At 45.2% G+C, this 16,088-nt stretch overlaps 2 pseudogenes; both read left to right on the top strand.

The window, feature by feature from the left end:
- Nucleotides 1–5,888: 5,888 nt before the first annotated feature.
- Nucleotides 5,889–5,998, top strand: LOC124091271 (small nucleolar RNA U13; annotated as a pseudogene).
- A 5,512-nt stretch (nucleotides 5,999–11,510) lies between these two features.
- On the top strand, nucleotides 11,511–15,976 carry LOC124091170 (cGMP-gated cation channel alpha-1-like; annotated as a pseudogene).
- Nucleotides 15,977–16,088: the final 112 nt, after the last annotated feature.

The raw sequence follows: 16,088 nt of genomic DNA, 5'->3' as shown, positions 1-16,088 counted from the left end.
GGGGAAACAGACCTGGGAAAGGCATATGTCCTTTGGAACTCCCCCAGCTGTCAGAGTCCCCCCCTGGTGCTTAGCCCTTCTTTGGGGGGGGGTTATAGTCCTCTTGGGTTACTCCCTGTGCCTGCCCTGTGCCCGCTGGTACATGCTCAGGGGCGGGTTGCAGATGGTGAAGCTTAGACATGGAGCAGTGAAGGGACACATCGATTTTTAAGAAATTGTGGAATGCAAAGAGAAGCTGAAGCAATCAGGGAGACTGCCTGGAGGAGGTGGCCTTCTATACCTGTGTGCTGGCCTACCTTGGTTGTCAGGCTGTACTGCACGGGTCCCAGACTCTGAACCTTGTTCTAGCTTCAGGATGCCCGAATCCCTGTTAAGTCCCACATCCCAGTTTCCCTGTGTCCTGTCAAAGGGGTTCCCCTGTGGTGAGCCCCACACCAGATCCATCCCTGGGTTGTGTCTGGGAGTTAGACCTTGCTCACCTGACCGTGTGAGTGTTTGCCTCAGCACAGGTGAGAGAAGCAGAATCCAGGTTGGGGGCCATGAGGAAGTTTGACTGGCAAAGTCTCCAGGCCCTGTCCCCAACTGGCCTAAACCTCTCTTCTGTTCATCACATCTTGACTAGTCAGGCTCGACCTGTGAAGGAGGAGATAGATAGGGCCAACCTGTCATCACAACAACCCCCCAGGATGCTAGCCTTGTGGATCGCTGCCTATGGGAGTATGGAATCTGCTTCCCTGGGCTAGATGGTCTCAGAGCCTCCCACCTTCCTCTTGGGGCTTGGGTTCCAGCACAGGACTCAGGACTGACCAGGGGGCTCCCAGGCAGGAGTAGGGGTATGTTCCTGGCCTAGGCAGGCAGGGGTTGGCTATCCTATTGATGCCCAGCTGACAAAAGAGTCTGCGTAGGCTGGCGGCTGCTCTTCGGCCCTTGACTCCCATGCCACCCTGAATGTGTGCACATGTCCTTCTTCCATAAGTCTTGGACAAAGAAGAAACAACCTGAATACAATCCCTAGGGGCTTTGCTGACCCCTCAACCCCGCATCTGCTAACCATCCTCAGCCCAGTTGTCCTTTGAAGACCACGCTGTGACACACCCTCCTTATCACCAAATTGAGTGAACAACCCACAGATGATTTCCTCACGCATGCAGGACCCTGTGCTGAGCCCAGAGTCTTTGTTCCTGGTCTGGAGGGTCTCACAGCTCGATGGAGGATCCAAACTCATACCCAGGCTGTGGGGCCTCAGGCAGGATCATAATCCTGGGAAGAACCACAGGGAGATTTGAAGAAGAGGATATGCTCTCCTGCAGGCACAAGGGACATGAACTGCACAGTGAAGGCGCGGGGAAGGGAGCTGCTGCCTGCAGAGGAACGGACAGCAGGAGGGAGAAGAGGCCAGCTCACACCCAAGGGTCAAAATGCCAGGCTGTGCAGCTTGCCTTTCCTCTGTGGGCCAGGCCTTTGGCAGGAGAGGGACCTCCTCTGTGTTTCTGAGTGCTCCAGAAAGTTCCTGCTGGACAGTAGAGAAGTGACTGCGAGGGAGCTTGAGCAGGGATCATTCTGTGGGTGCTGCTCTGCCCTGGGCTGGGCGAGGAGAGGACTGTGAGAGGTTGGATTGGCGGGACTTGGTGATGGGGGGTGGAGGTAGGGGTGCAGGTAGGTGCTCTGGAAGGTGGGCTCCATGCCTGCCCATGAAGAGCCCTGGGTGGCTGCTTAGCACCATCCTCATGGCACCCTGGTGTGAGGTGGAGCCTCTGGCAGGGCCTGGGCTCTCTGGAAAGGTGGACTGGGCAGCTGTCTGGGTTGATCAGGGCAGCAGTCCAGGAGAAGAGGCAGAGGACAGATAGGGGGAAGGCTATGTTTCTGGCCAGAGCCTGTGGGCAGCCCTCACCTCACAAGCTGAGAGGACCCAAGTCTAACCCCACTGGCTTCTAGTAGCTGCCCTGCCCTCCCAACTTAATGGTTTCATTTTACATTTTATTTAAACTTCACAAGGATTCTGTGTCGTAGACACTATTAGCCTATTTTGTAGCTAAGTGGACTGAGGTTCAGAGAGGTTAAGTAATCTGCCAAGGCTAGGATGTGAGCCCTGCCTGTCTGCCTCCCCTCCAAGGGCTCTTTCTCTAGGATAGAACAAGGTAGCTCAGGAGAACAAGGTCTCCGTCTTCAGTTTCTGCATGACTGTCATGGGGAGCAGGGTGACAAGCAAGTGGATTGAGTCGCAGAGCAAGAGCTGGGATCAGAAAAGTGCACTCTGGTGGGTGTGTGTTGGGGGGCAGGGAGAAAGCGAAAGTGGCTTATGGCTTGTAGCACAGCTCATGTCCAGTAGGTGGCACCCAGCACTTGCAATCCTAATCTCCCCAGGGGTCAGAGAAGGCAGGGGTGAGATGTTGAGATAGTCTGGCTCGGGTTCACCCCTGTAAGCCCCTTCATACTCACACACACAGTGACACTCCCACATGCACAGCCTCATATGATCATTCTTTTACACAGATTCCACTACACACATTCGACACAGCCTACATTCCCCAGGGACAATGGGAAATGCTTCCAGAAGTCTACCTGCCTCTATAGGTGCTCTCTGAACAGGACAGAAGTCCATCAGTTCTACCTGAGTTGGACCCCTTGTCCCCTGGGAGTGTCCACCAGCTGATTGATCTCCCTCTGCAGAAGGACCCCTGGGAAAACAGAGTCAGCCTATGATCAGGTGTGGGCAGAATTGAGGCCACCCACCTTTCTTGTGAATTAAATAATTGCAAGGGAGCATTGAAGGTCTTGTCCTGTGTTCACCAGCTGAGAGAGGCAGAGCAGGACAGGAGGGGGCTGGGGCCCTTAGAGGATCTTGAAGTTTGGGTGGGGAGGCCAAGTGGAAGAGGAGGTAAAGGACACCACAGACAGACCAGAAAAGCAGGCCAGGAGGTAGGGACTTGCAAGGGGCTGTGCAAAAGGCCTCAGTCCACCCTGGCTGCTGAGCCTCCCAGGGCTCAGTCTCCTTGAGACAGGAGTGAGGGAGGGTTGCAGGGGGGAGGGGAATTTGGGGTGAGGGTCTTGGGTGTGGGGAGGGGAAGTGAGCCATGGAAGGCATGAGGTGGCTAGACGGAGTGAGATTATGTTGAGAGATTTTTTTTTTTTTCACTGCCTCATTGTGGCCTCCTAGGATGGTGCCAGATCCAGGGAAGAGAAGGCATGAGATGCGGCCTCTGAGCAGGAGCTGGGCTCCCAGGGGGTACAGGGAAGCCCTCAAGGCCAGGGTCTGGACCACACCTGGGGAGAGAAGGGAGTATTGGGTCAGGGAGAAGGGGTCCAGGAAGGAGGGGAGGAGACAGCCTGTAGGGTGTGGAGAAGATCAAGGATGTCAAAGGGGTCCTCTCATCTGACAAAAGTTACCACTTCTAGGTTCTTTCCTGAAATACAGAGCAAGAGCTGTCACCACAGACTGGCACCTGAACTCCTCGGCTCTGTTCACAATCCCTCTTGGGATTTCTTTTTTCTCCTGGCAGGATGAGCATTAGAATTCTTCACTGGTCTTAGTTTTCCTGTTCATAACCATAAACTGGAATGATGTGCCCCACTGGAGACCTTCAGGTTATAGGAAGGTGCTCTGGCGGGGGTGGGGAGGCTGCCCCATTCTGGGGAGTTGCATATGAGTGAAATCCGGGTATAGGTGGCCAGGATGAATCCATACAGGAAGTAATGAGCCAAATTTGGAGGTTGGCAGGTCAGATGTGAGAATGGGTAGTGTGGTGACTTCCTGCTGAGATAGCTGTCCATCTCAGTCCCTAAATTATCCCTGGAGAAATCACATAACTGAATGGGAAGTGTGGGATTCTAGGAACTAACAACAACACTCTGGGGTGGATTGGGGTAGGGAGAGAGAAAAGTGAGGAGCTGGGTTGGGGGAGGCACCCACACTGCCTTGGACAATCACTGCCTGCCCTCCCAGCCCGGAGGGTCACAGTCAGAGAAGGTGCTTGCAGAAGAAGGTGCCCGATTTCGTCTGCGTGGTGCTTGGTGCTCACCTGCTTTAAGTCAGGATCCCAATACAGACCAGGGCCTGCCTTCAGCTCACCCCCAGTCCACATTACCAGTTGGAATCACGATGCCCCCCAGGGAAACACTGGCCACCATGTTGAAAGAGTACATCAACTAAGAAACACAGCTGAGATTGACTTTCCGGAACAGATGGGATCTGCATTTAAATGCTTTCAATTTATTTAAGGACGCAAGAGAAGATAATAGCAATATGAAGTAAGAATAAGAAAACATTTGTAAAGAATAAAAAGAACGAAGTAGAAGAATTGGGTATGAAGTAAAGAAGGCAATAGATGAAAAGATCAGTGAATTTTGAGGATCAAGTGGGAACTCTGTCAACATAGGCAATAGGAAATGAATCAAGAAATAGAGGAAGAGAAAATATGAGAGATGTGCAGGACAAAAGTAGAAGTGTCAACGTCCAGATAATAAGCAGCTTAAAAGAGAGGGCAAAAAAATTGGAAGACCTAAGATTAAAAGGGATCAGAGAATGTCAATCAGGGGAGGTAAAGGAAAAACACAAGCACATACACACATTTAAGACCAACAATATAAAGAGAAAATTCTGAAATTTCCCAAGGGGAAATGCAGATCACCTGAAAGGAGAAGGAATCAGGTTATCATGAGAGTTCTCAACCACATTTATTTCTGGTTGGAATGCAAAAGGGCACAGCCAAAGAATATACGCACGTCCTCCGTAGTATGTGGTCTGTGCATACACAGAATATCTGAAAAAGAGATCCTCTATGAGGCAACATGGAGGACTAACAACTCCAAAGGATCAGTATGCCACAATGTTTTCTGATCATAATACTATTGTAGATATAAAGGGACATTGATAACGAACTAATGGTCAAATTATCATGTATCTGGACATTGAGTTGCATATTACTAAATTATCCATGGGTTAAAAACTACAATGGAAAGTATGAAATTCTTAAAATTAGATTATTAAAAAATCCTTACTACACATCCACATTTGTGAAATGACCAAAGCTATTTCAAATGACAAGTGAATGTATTTTTTAAAAAATATCTTTAAATTCATTTGTCAGGAAAAGAAGACTCTAAAAATGAATGAAATAAATGAGTTAAGCATTCAACTCAAGAGGCTGAACAAGAGAGCAAAAAAAGAAGAAAAAAATAAACAAACATGGGGCAGAAATAAATAACCTTGAGAATATCAGCAACAACAATTACAGAAGGTTCCAAAGCCAAATGCTGTTTCCTTGAAAAGATTAATAAGATTGACCCTAACAAGATTAATCACTAAAACAAACACACACAAAAAGAAAGAACTAAATATAGAACAAAACCCAGACAATATTTACCGATTCCAGAGAGGTTAAAAACATAATACAAAACATAATAAATTCACAATAGCCAAACTATGGAACCAGCCTAGATGTCCACCAATGCATAAATGGATAAAGAAAATGTGGTATATATACCCAGTGGGGTTTTTATTCAGCTATAAAGAAAAATGAAATTATGTCATTTGCAGGAAAATGGATGGAACTTAAGACCATTATGTTAAGTAAAAGAAGCCAAGCTCAGAAGGTCAAGGGTCATATGTTTTCTCTCATATGTGGAAGCAGGAGAGGACAAAGGAAAGCAAGATGTGAGGGGAATCTCATGAAAATGAAAGGGAGGGAGATCAGTAGAGGAAAGCGACTAGAGGGAGGGACAAGGGGAGGGTACAGAGAAGTACTAGGGAATAATATTGTCCAAATTATATCGTTACATTGTGTGCATGTACAACTACATAACAACAAATCCCACCATTATGTACAATTATAATGCACAAATAAAAACATGGGGGAAAAAGAGATAATAAAAAAACATAATAACTACAGATTCTTTTGTGGTTCATAGGCATGATGGAAAGGTGTTTGCACCATTGTGTGAGATGTACCTCCCTCTACACCCCACCATAACCTCTGCACATTGCTAGTCCCATGTGAAGAAAAAAATTACAATCTGAAAACCTGGATGAAGTAGATACATTTCTAGAAAAATAGAAAATTTACAGGATGTAAAACTTGAATAGATAAATATGTATTAAAGGAATGACATTGTCGTCAACAGCCTCCCTTCCTCAAAAAAATTCCCCTTCCAAATAGCTGTTCAGATCGATTTCTAATTCATATAAACTGTTCCAGAAGAAAAGTTAAGCTGCCAGCTCATTTAATAAAATTAACCTGTCCTTGATTTCCAAATGAGATAATAATGCAAAAAATAGATAATGCAAGATTAGCTCCATTTTTGCCTATGAATTTAGATGCAAAAATCCTATATAAAATACGAGCTAACCAGATGCAACAGCATATTTTAAGATGTATCATAATCAGATGGAAAAATTTTCATCTTGATAAACCTACCAATGTAGTTCACAATGTTAATAGACTTATTGAGAAAAATCATATGATTATTTCAATTGGTGTGGGAGAAGTCTTTACTATAGTTAATATTAATGTGTGCTTTTAAAAAATTCAACAAACTTGGATTACATGGTGATTAACTTGGAAAAGGTAATATTCCAAAAAATTTCAACCATCATTTAAATCATTTTAGTCAATATGTTGTTCTTATGAACAAAAATAAGGCAGGAATGGCCACTATCACCAATACTGTTTAGCTCAGGGCTGGAGGTCCCGGTCAATGCTCTAATGAAAGGAAGAGAAGAGGTGCATATTTTGGAAGGACCAGATGAAATTGTCATTTTTCACAGATGATACATTCAGCTTATTAGAAAACAAACAGAATTAATAGACAAACAGAACTGAGAGAGCATCAATGTTGCTGGCATTAAGATAAAAATCAGGGGCTGGGATTGTGGCTCAGCGGTAGAGCGCTCCCCTAGCATGGGCGGGACCTGGGTTCGATCCTCAGCACCACACAAAAATAAAGGCATTGTGTTGTGTCCATCTATACCTAAAAAAATAAATATTAAAAAAAGCAGCTTTAAAAATCAGTAGCCTTTCTGTTTAATGGCAAGAACCAACAAGAAAAGACAACTTAAAAATAGGGGCTGGGCCTACTCAGAAGGTCAAGGGTCATATGTTTTCTCTTATATGTGGAAGCTAGAGAGGAAAAAAGGAAAGAAAGTTGGGGATGGATCTCATGAAAATTAAAGGGAGATCAGTAGAGTAGATTAAAGGGACCATGGGGTGGCAGAAGGGAAAGGAAAGGAGAAATACTCAGGAATAATATTGGCCAAATTATATTGTTATATTGTGTACATATACAACTATATAACAACAAATTCCACCATTATGTAGACTAATGTACCAATAAAATATATGGAAAATTTTTTTTTTAAAAGGGCTGGGTAGGACTTGGTTGTCACTCAGTGGTAGAGCACTTGCCTAGCATATGTGAGGCCCTGGGTTCCATCCTCAGCACCACACAAAGATAGATAAAATAAAGGTATTGTGTTCATTTATAACTAAACAAATATTTAAAGAGAAAGAACTAGGGATATAGCTCAGTGTAGAGTGCTTGTCTAGCATGTGGGAGGCCCTGGGTTCAATACCCCATTCTGTTAAAAAAAAAAAAAGTATTTCACTCACAATAGCTATAAAACATTTTAGAAATTAACTCAGGCAAGAATACGATGCAATCTTTAGGACAGAATCTTGAACTCTGATTGGAAACATAGGAGATTATTTAAATAATGGAAAAACATTCCACACTCTGGATGGGATGATTTCATATTGACATAAATTAATTCTCCCAAAAGTAATCTAGATATTCAATACCATCCCTATTCAAATTCTTGTTAGATTTCTCGAGCCTCTCAATAAACTCCTAAAAATATATATATGGAATAAGAAAAGTCTGTGAATAGCAAATTAATTTTTAAAAAGTGACAGTAAAGAGGGATATAATTTAAAAAGTGATTACTGGTACAAGCAGGCTAATGGGCCAAAGGAATAGAACAGAGAGTTCAGAGAGGAACATACATGTAAATAGGAATTCCATGATACTACACAATAAAAATGGGAGCAGAACCTAGAGAAAGAGTGGATTGTTGAGAAAACTCACCAGGATATTGAAAAAAAAAAAGAAAGAAAAGAGAAAACTGAGCCAGGTACAGTGGTGCACACCTGTAATCCTAGCCACTAGAGAAATTGAGACAGGAGGACCACAAGTTTGAAGCCAGTCTGGGCAACTTACAGACTCAAAATAAAATAAAATAGCCAGGGATGTGGCTCAGTGGTAGAGTGTTTGCTTAGCATGGGCGAGGTTCTGGGCTCAATCCCAGTGCTGCCAAAAAATAAAAATAAAAGAAAGAAAGGAAAGGAAACTAATCACTATTTAATATCATATATACAGGTGGATGCTATGTGGATTATAGACAAAATATGAAAGTAAAAAGTACTAAGAAATGTAGACTAGCTTTGTGAGCATTGAGGGCAAGCTATAATGAAAAGTAATTTATGAATTCAATTACGTTGAAATTGTAGATTTCTGGTCAGTGACACATATCATGGATAAAGTTAGTAGAGAGCTGATAGAATGGGAGAAGTTATTTGCAAAGTTTAAAATTGACAAGGGGCTAATATCTGCAATATATGAGAAATTCTTGTAAGTCCACAAGAAGACAGCAACCCCAGTAGGAGGAAATATAAAAGAGGGGTGGGGGAGGGAATCACCTGAATAAGTAATTTATAGAAAAGGAAACTCAAAGGACTTGGAAAGGATGCTCAAACTTACTGGTTTTCTGAGAAATAGAAATGGAAAAAAACAAGTTATTTTCTATCTATTAGACTGGCAGAAATCAGAAAGTCAGATGTCAACTGTGGACAGAGGTGGGAAACTGGAGCTTTGACACTGTCATTGGGAATGAGGACGGATGCAGCTCTCTCGATAGCAGCACTCAAATTAAGTATATGTATTCCCTGTGACCCACAGTGCCACTCCTGGATATGAATATTTGTATCCCAGAGAAACCACAGGCTACAAAAATGAGGACACTGACTGAGGACCCAGTATGTTGTTGGGCAAAATGGGGTGTATGCGCATCATGGAGTCCTGTGGGAGGAATAATGAATGTATAGATGTACATATAGCAACATGAATCCTAAAAAACTATTATAGGGAAAAAAAAAGGGAGAAAGGGAATGAGATTTATCATACAGTACAATTTACATAATTAAAATGTAGGTTTTCAGAATTATGACTTTCACTTTACAAGAATTCACATGAGGACATGGTGATATCCACCTACAGTCTGGCTACTCGGGAGGCGGAGGCAGGAGGATTGCAAGTTGGAGGCCAGCCTCAACAACTTAGTGAAAACTTAGTGAAACTCTGTCTCAAAATTAAAAAGGAAAAAGGGTCTGGAGGTATAACTCAGTGTTAGAGCACTTAACTTGCATGCATGTGGCTCTGGTTTTGATCCCTAGTCCCGCTTGAAAAAAAAGAGAAAAGAAATATTAGACATTAAGTGCATGATTACTTTTGAGGAAGAGAAGGAAGGATGAGGAAAAAAAGGAATAATTAAAATAAGATCAGGTCCTTGGATAGGCCAGTGATGGGTCAAGACAGTGAACTGAAACGTAGGAATAGCTCCACTCTCTGCATCTGAGGTCCAGAGAAACAAACAAGGCAGGCACAGGAGGTGCACAGCGTCCCCCAGTCTTCTGCGAGTTCCCCGTTTGTTCTTGTTAGAGAATTTATCTGTCTCTGGAAGCAGAGAGTTGAAGACAGTGCCTGATTCCTGGCCTGCCGAAAGCCTCTGTCAATGCTTTCGGGGTGTATGGAGGGAGAAGTGGATGGCCAGGCAGAGGAAAACCCGTTGAAGGAGAAATGAGCAAATGACCCAAGCAGTAAGTGCAGGAGTGAACGGGTAAGTGGGCCATTGAAGGAATGTGTGCCAGCATGACTGGGCAAGGGGATAAAAAGGCTCATGAGCAGAGGGGTCTGGTGAGTGGTGTGTGGATGAGTAGGGGAGTAAATTCATGAAGATCAAATGAGGGAGGTTGACCCACTTGCCCAGACCTTGGGGAGAGCTCACAAGAGGATGACCCAATTGAAGTGGCTTAAGGTCTGCTGGGTGCACTGAAGGGTCACTGGGCTCCATGCCTGCCCCCTGGCGGGAGAAGTTGGTAACCACAAAACCACACAGGTTGGAGGGGTTAGTCTCTCTTGGGAAGATGGACAGGGCCCCGATGGAGGCTTTAAGGCAGGTCTGCAGGGAGAAGAATGCGGCATCCCAGGCGTGAGGGCCGCCCCTGCCTGGACAGCTGTTGGGCAGAGGCCCCCATCCTCCCAAGTGCAAAGTGAACACAGTCCACACCTGGGAATACCGTCTTCCTGGGGGCCGACAGCAGTCCCCCTTCCCCTGCAGAGCTGAGATCCTGGGTCAGGTAGAAATCTGGAGCTTGGAGGGAAACGCCTCCTAAAGGCTCCTGAGACCCTTTGCCTGTCCATGAGCTTGGTTCAGCTCCCAGTTCAGGTGTTGGGTGGGTTGATGTGGGTCAGCAATGGGCTTGGAGGCTGACCGGGGTGGGGTGGAGAGAATGCTGTATTGGGGGAATAGGGGTGGGGAGAGGCAGGGCAAGTTTCCCCCTGTGAGTGCTCCCCTCCTCTTGGGCCATCTCCCAGGCTTCCTGCAGCCCACATAGGCATCATCCAAGGTGTCCAGAGCCAGTATCATGACAGTGAAGCCCCAAGCTTGGGGCAGAAAGGAGGGAATGACCTGAGCTGAGACAACCTGCATCCAAGCCTAAACTGTGGATTTTCCTGTGTTTAACTTATTTATTATCAGCAATCCCTTTATATGAATTTGGAAACAGATACTCAGAGAGGTCATTTAATCTACCTAACACCACCCAGCAAGGAACTGGTGGTGCCTGGACTCAAACTTCAAAGCTGTGAGTCCATCTCCTCCCTCAAAGTCTGTGCCCAGTTCCCACCCCAAATAGCACCTGAGGCCAGGTGGGGCAGGTGGTCCTCAGGCTGGCAGACACCTGTGCCAGCTGCAGCCAAGTGGAGCCACCAAGACTGCCAGGGGCTTCCTCATCTCTTTGGTGTTGGCTGGAAGAAAAAAACCATCTCTTAACTGGGAGGCCCTCCCAAGAAAGAGTAGGTAATATTGTCTCTTTGTTGGGGAGAGAAACTGAGGTCCAGAAGCTCAGTTGGCAGGAATCCTCACATAATGGATCTTAAAAAACATCCTCAGGGTCATCTGAGGAAACCAATATCCACAAAGGGTCAAGAACTTCTAAGATCACACAAAGATCTAGAGGTAGAGCAAGGTTGGGTACCAGCTCCTATTTTCTGACCCATGTTTCTCTCCCCTGTTCCAGGGATGGCAGCTTTGGGTCTCTCAAGTCACCAACCTTGGGCCCCACACAGGTTTGGAAAACTAAAATGACATTTCCTGGTCTCCATTATAGCTTGGGTTTCTTGTGCAGCCTAGTTTCCCTCAAGAAGTTGCCCCCAATAAGATATGGAGGTGGAAGGGCATCATGGGCATTGATGACTGCATGCAGGCAAGGTAGAATCATCTAGAAAGCAGCTGTGATGAAGGTGTCTGGATATTCCATGAATACCCATGAGGAAATTCTAAGATCTAGCACCTCACCTAGGTGCTAAAGTTATAGGTGGTAAGGTGATGAGATAGTATCCACTAGAAAATTCTTGAGGTGTGGTTGGGCATTCTGGACAGACACATTGTCCCTTACTATTGTCTTTGGGCAACACTGAGCCTGGGCCTCATCTCTTGCTTGAACCTGTGTGGCATGTACAACTACGGATCCTAGCCAGGGCACTTTCTCCCAAATTGAATTGGTTGCCATTACCTGTACCCTGAGCTCTTTGACAGGGGACTGTTTGTTTATTTCTGTCTCTGTGGCACCCAGATGTAACACCTGATGGTATGCACTCAGCAAGAAAATCACTGAATGCTTAAATGAAATGTTAGTCACTATTATTAAAAATCCAATCAGAGAGATTACATCTACAGAGAAGCCTAGGGCTGGCCTGTGTATCTTCAGGAGTATCTCAGTGGCGATCACAGCCTGCAAGAGTCACTCCATTCAGCTGAAGATAATAGGGTGCTCAGTAAAACCAGCCTGCATATTGAACAGTCAGGCCTCCCATCAGAGGAAATCATGTTCACAGTGGAATCATGCTTGCGTGACCAGTCCTGAACATCTATCAAACCAAACTAGCTTCCAGGACACCACAGGCTAGAGGATGCAAAATGATTTTCACCATGAATGAGGCTTATAGACATAGGACAGAGGAAAAGAATCACAGTTTATATGACATCGCCATCAAATCCATTTTAAAAGATCATGGATGGAAATTCTTCCTTAACAAAACACCTGCCCCTAAACACCTGTTTTCATCTCTTCACGTGATCTGTGATTCCTTATCTGAGTCCTCCTAGTGACCAAAATACAGGATGCCAATTTTGTGTTCTTTCTTATCTTTTCATAGCTTTTCCCATGACACCTTCTAAGTTGCTAGATGTGCTCCACACAGCCCCTCCTGCTGCATGGCAGACACGGAAGCCAGGGGCAGCAGAACACAGTGGTGAAGGGTGTGGACTCCAGTGTCAGGCAGGCCTGATTCAAATCCCTGCCCTGCCACTTCCTTGCTCCATTTTCTTGTCTATGAAGTAGGACTAAGGATAACCCTCTGCAGACTGTCATGAGGACGAGGTGAGCACAGGCACGAGGGACTGCCCACTGTCATAGCTGCAGCTGTCGGAAACATAGGGCTTTGCAAAGTGCATTTCTGGGAAAGAAGGAGCGGAGCTTCATCTTTGGGTAAAGATGTCAGAAGGGACATCCCAGGAAGAAGGCTTTGGCCATTTGTTTCAGAAAGGGCAGAAAAGTCTTGAGTTCCAAGCAGAAGAGTCTGGGGGCATTCCAGAGGTTGGTAGCATTGGTCGTAGGTTGAATGGTGTCTGCTCCTCCCCCAGTAGATATATTCAAACCCTAACCTCCAGTTCCTATGTAGGTGACTTTCTTTTTGGAAACAGGGTCTTTGCAGATGTGATCACACTAAATCCAGTGATTGATGACTTATAAAAGGAGAGGGACACAGATGCACAGGAAGAAGGCAGAGATTGCAGTGATGCTGCCTGTCGGGAGCTGCCCTGGATGCAGATGCCTTTAAGTCCTGATGCGCCAGGTTCTGACCAATTATTGCCTTCAGTACCTTGGGCGTTACCCCAGCTTGGATAACAAGGTGTGGCTCCAGGTGTAGGCGTCACCTTCTGGGGTTGAGTCACTCTTACCTATTCCTTTGTAATCCTACCCCTTCTCCCTTTTGGGAATAGAATATTCCATGGAAGAGCCTCCCCCAATAAACCCCGGGATCAAGGCGTGCTCTTTCTCTTTTTCTTGCCTTCCTTGTTTCCTTTGGGGGAGCTGGGTCAGAGGAGCCATCACAGAACCCAAAGAAAAAGGTATTTTGTGCCAGCCCAGTTCAGCTGGAGTGACCCTGACTGGTTTAGTCGTGTGCTGCTTATATGATCTGAATGTGTCTCCCAAGATTCATGTGTTAATATTTGAATGCCCAGTGCAACTGTGTTGAGAGGGGGTCCTTTAGGTCACGAGGGGAGTTAATGCCATTATTGTGGAATGGGGTTCATTCTTGCAAGAATGTTGTAAAAGCCAGTCGGGCCCCCTCTTGCTCTTAAACTCTCGTTCTTCTGCCTACAGCCACGGAATGATGCAGCATGAAGGCCCTTGCCAGATGCTAGTCCCTTGATCTTGGACTTCCCAACCTTCAGAACTGTGAGTCAAAGAAATTTCTGTTCTCTATAAATTACCCAGTCTCAGTCCCAGGGCAGCACAAAGCAGACTGAGATGCAAGGCAAGGAAAGTCATGGACTGCTGCCAACCACCCAAAGATGGAAGAAGCGCGAAGATCCTCCTTTAAAGCCTCCAGGGAGAGCATGACCCTGCCAACACTGTGATTTCAGATTTCAGCCTCTGGAGCTGTGAGGCAATAAATAGCTGTTGTTTAAAGCCACCCAGTCTGTGGTTACAGCAGCTCTAGGAAACAAGACAGTGAGTAAGGCAGGGGAGGAGTCCCTCAGGTCACAGAGCACAGATGGATTGGAGGGAGGAGGAGAAACGAGGACCATCATTTTCCAGCTGTGGCATCGTGGATGCAGATGGCAAAACAGTTCAATCACTGAAGACCATCTGGGATAAGCGCACAGAAGCCCAGCCCCCGTCTCACAGCGGATGACCCTCGGTGCAACCTGTACTTTTTACTCCAGACAGTCCAAGGCTGGAGTTACCCTGGGCCATCTTCTCCCTTGGCTCTTTCCTCACCCCTTTCTTCTTCTACTTGTCTCATCCCCTTACCAGGATTTCCAACAAGCACTCTCATCTGTCAGCTGTGTAGTCATCTGTCACTCAGAGCGTGGTCATTACACATCTCCCCAGGCCCAGCCCTGTGCTAGCTGTCGGGGTCAGGGTGGTACAGAAAAATTAAGAAAGCCATCCTGCCCTATGGGAGTTCACAGTAACCTGTACTAGCTAATTGATTAATACACTAATTAGTTCAGGACAAATTTATTTATTTGGACTGCTGAGGATTGGATCCAGTAACACTCTACCACTGAGTTACATCCTGGCCCTTTTTTTTTTTTTTTTTGAAACAGATTCTCGCTAAGTTGCCCAGGCTGGCCTCAAACTTGTGATCTTCCTGCCTCAGCTTCCCAAGCTGCTGAGACTATAGGTCTATGCCACTGTGCACAGATAGTCTGACACATTTTTTGAAAGCATACTATGTGCTGCTCCTGGCCAGACTTTGAAAAGGTTGCAGAGGTAAACAAAACAAGGAGCCAAACTAACAGAGCAGGCACCAGCTTACCGGTTAAGGTACAACTGGGTTATGCTTATTGCAGGAGCTCGTTTTGATTAACTTCAGTCTAATGACCTAGAATCTGGCTCATATTTGATTTCTTTTCAGATGTAGGCTGTCTTCCTGGTATGTTTGTATGAACTGCAACGTTTGTACAAACAGTCCCTGTTGCCTAGAACAAGGACTGCTGGTGGAGGAAGAGTTTAAACTCAGAAAGAAAAAAATTAGGCTAGCAATTTAAACCTGATGTTTTTTCAGGGGTACTAACTGATCTTCTGTATTTTAAAATGGGATGTAACTATCCTAAAATTACATCAGACAGAATGTTAAGGCTTTCTTGAATGTTTGAGTTCTCCCAGAGAACAGAAACGATGACTAACTATCCAAACCTCTTCAGGATCTCTGAGCTTGTTATGCTTTTTGTCCTTATCTCCTTGAATTTGTGTGTGTACGACTCCATTTCCAAAGCTTTTAGAATGGCTTTGGAAGAGTCTATCCAGATGTTAATAATCCTGAATTTGGCCACGGAGCTAGAAAACATGCTTTTACTAGTTTACAATGACTTTGACTTTCTTTGGCAAAATATCACCTCCTGTGAGGGATTCTGAGTGTCTTCATGGTGATTAATTTATTTTGGAGAATTAATTTTTGCTACTATTGTTGGTTCTATGATTTCCAATATGAATGTAGTCCTTATTAAATGGCTCAACTGCCTGTGGAACAACAACCCAAAAGCAATTGACAAGAAAGAAGTCTTGAGATAGCTACCTGATAAACTGAGAGCAGAAATGGCCTTCAGTGTTCACTGAAACACATTAACAAAGGTACTCATTTTTGCTGACTGTGAAGCTGCTCTGTTGGTAGAGTAAGACCACAAATCTATGGTCCTGAAGATTATCACAGTTGCAAGGTAGGGGATATTGGATGAGGGAGGTACATCATTAGGGAAGGAGATTATGGAATCACTCAGTTTATGGGGTTGAATAATGGCAGGTCCTCTGGGGAGTTCAGCATACTTAACATTAAAGGCAGAAAAATTGGCACCAGAGTGACAAATATTAAAAAGTATTTACTATTTAGGTATAGTGATGCATGCCTGTAATCCCAGTGCTTGGAAGGGAGAAGCAGGAGGATGGAAAGTTCAAAGTCAGCCTCAGCAACTTACTGAGGCCCTAGCAACTTAGCAAGACTCTGTCTCAAAATAAAATATAAAA

The sequence above is a fragment of the Marmota monax genome, unplaced genomic scaffold, assembly GCF_021218885.2.
Source record: "Marmota monax isolate L192 unplaced genomic scaffold, Marmota_monax_Labrador192_F-V1.1 WCK01_AAM20220418_F8-fsc00068, whole genome shotgun sequence".
Lineage (NCBI taxonomy): Eukaryota > Metazoa > Chordata > Mammalia > Rodentia > Sciuridae > Marmota > Marmota monax.
The sequence above is the reverse complement of the archived record's forward strand: the minus strand, read 5'-3'. Positions and strand labels throughout refer to the sequence as shown.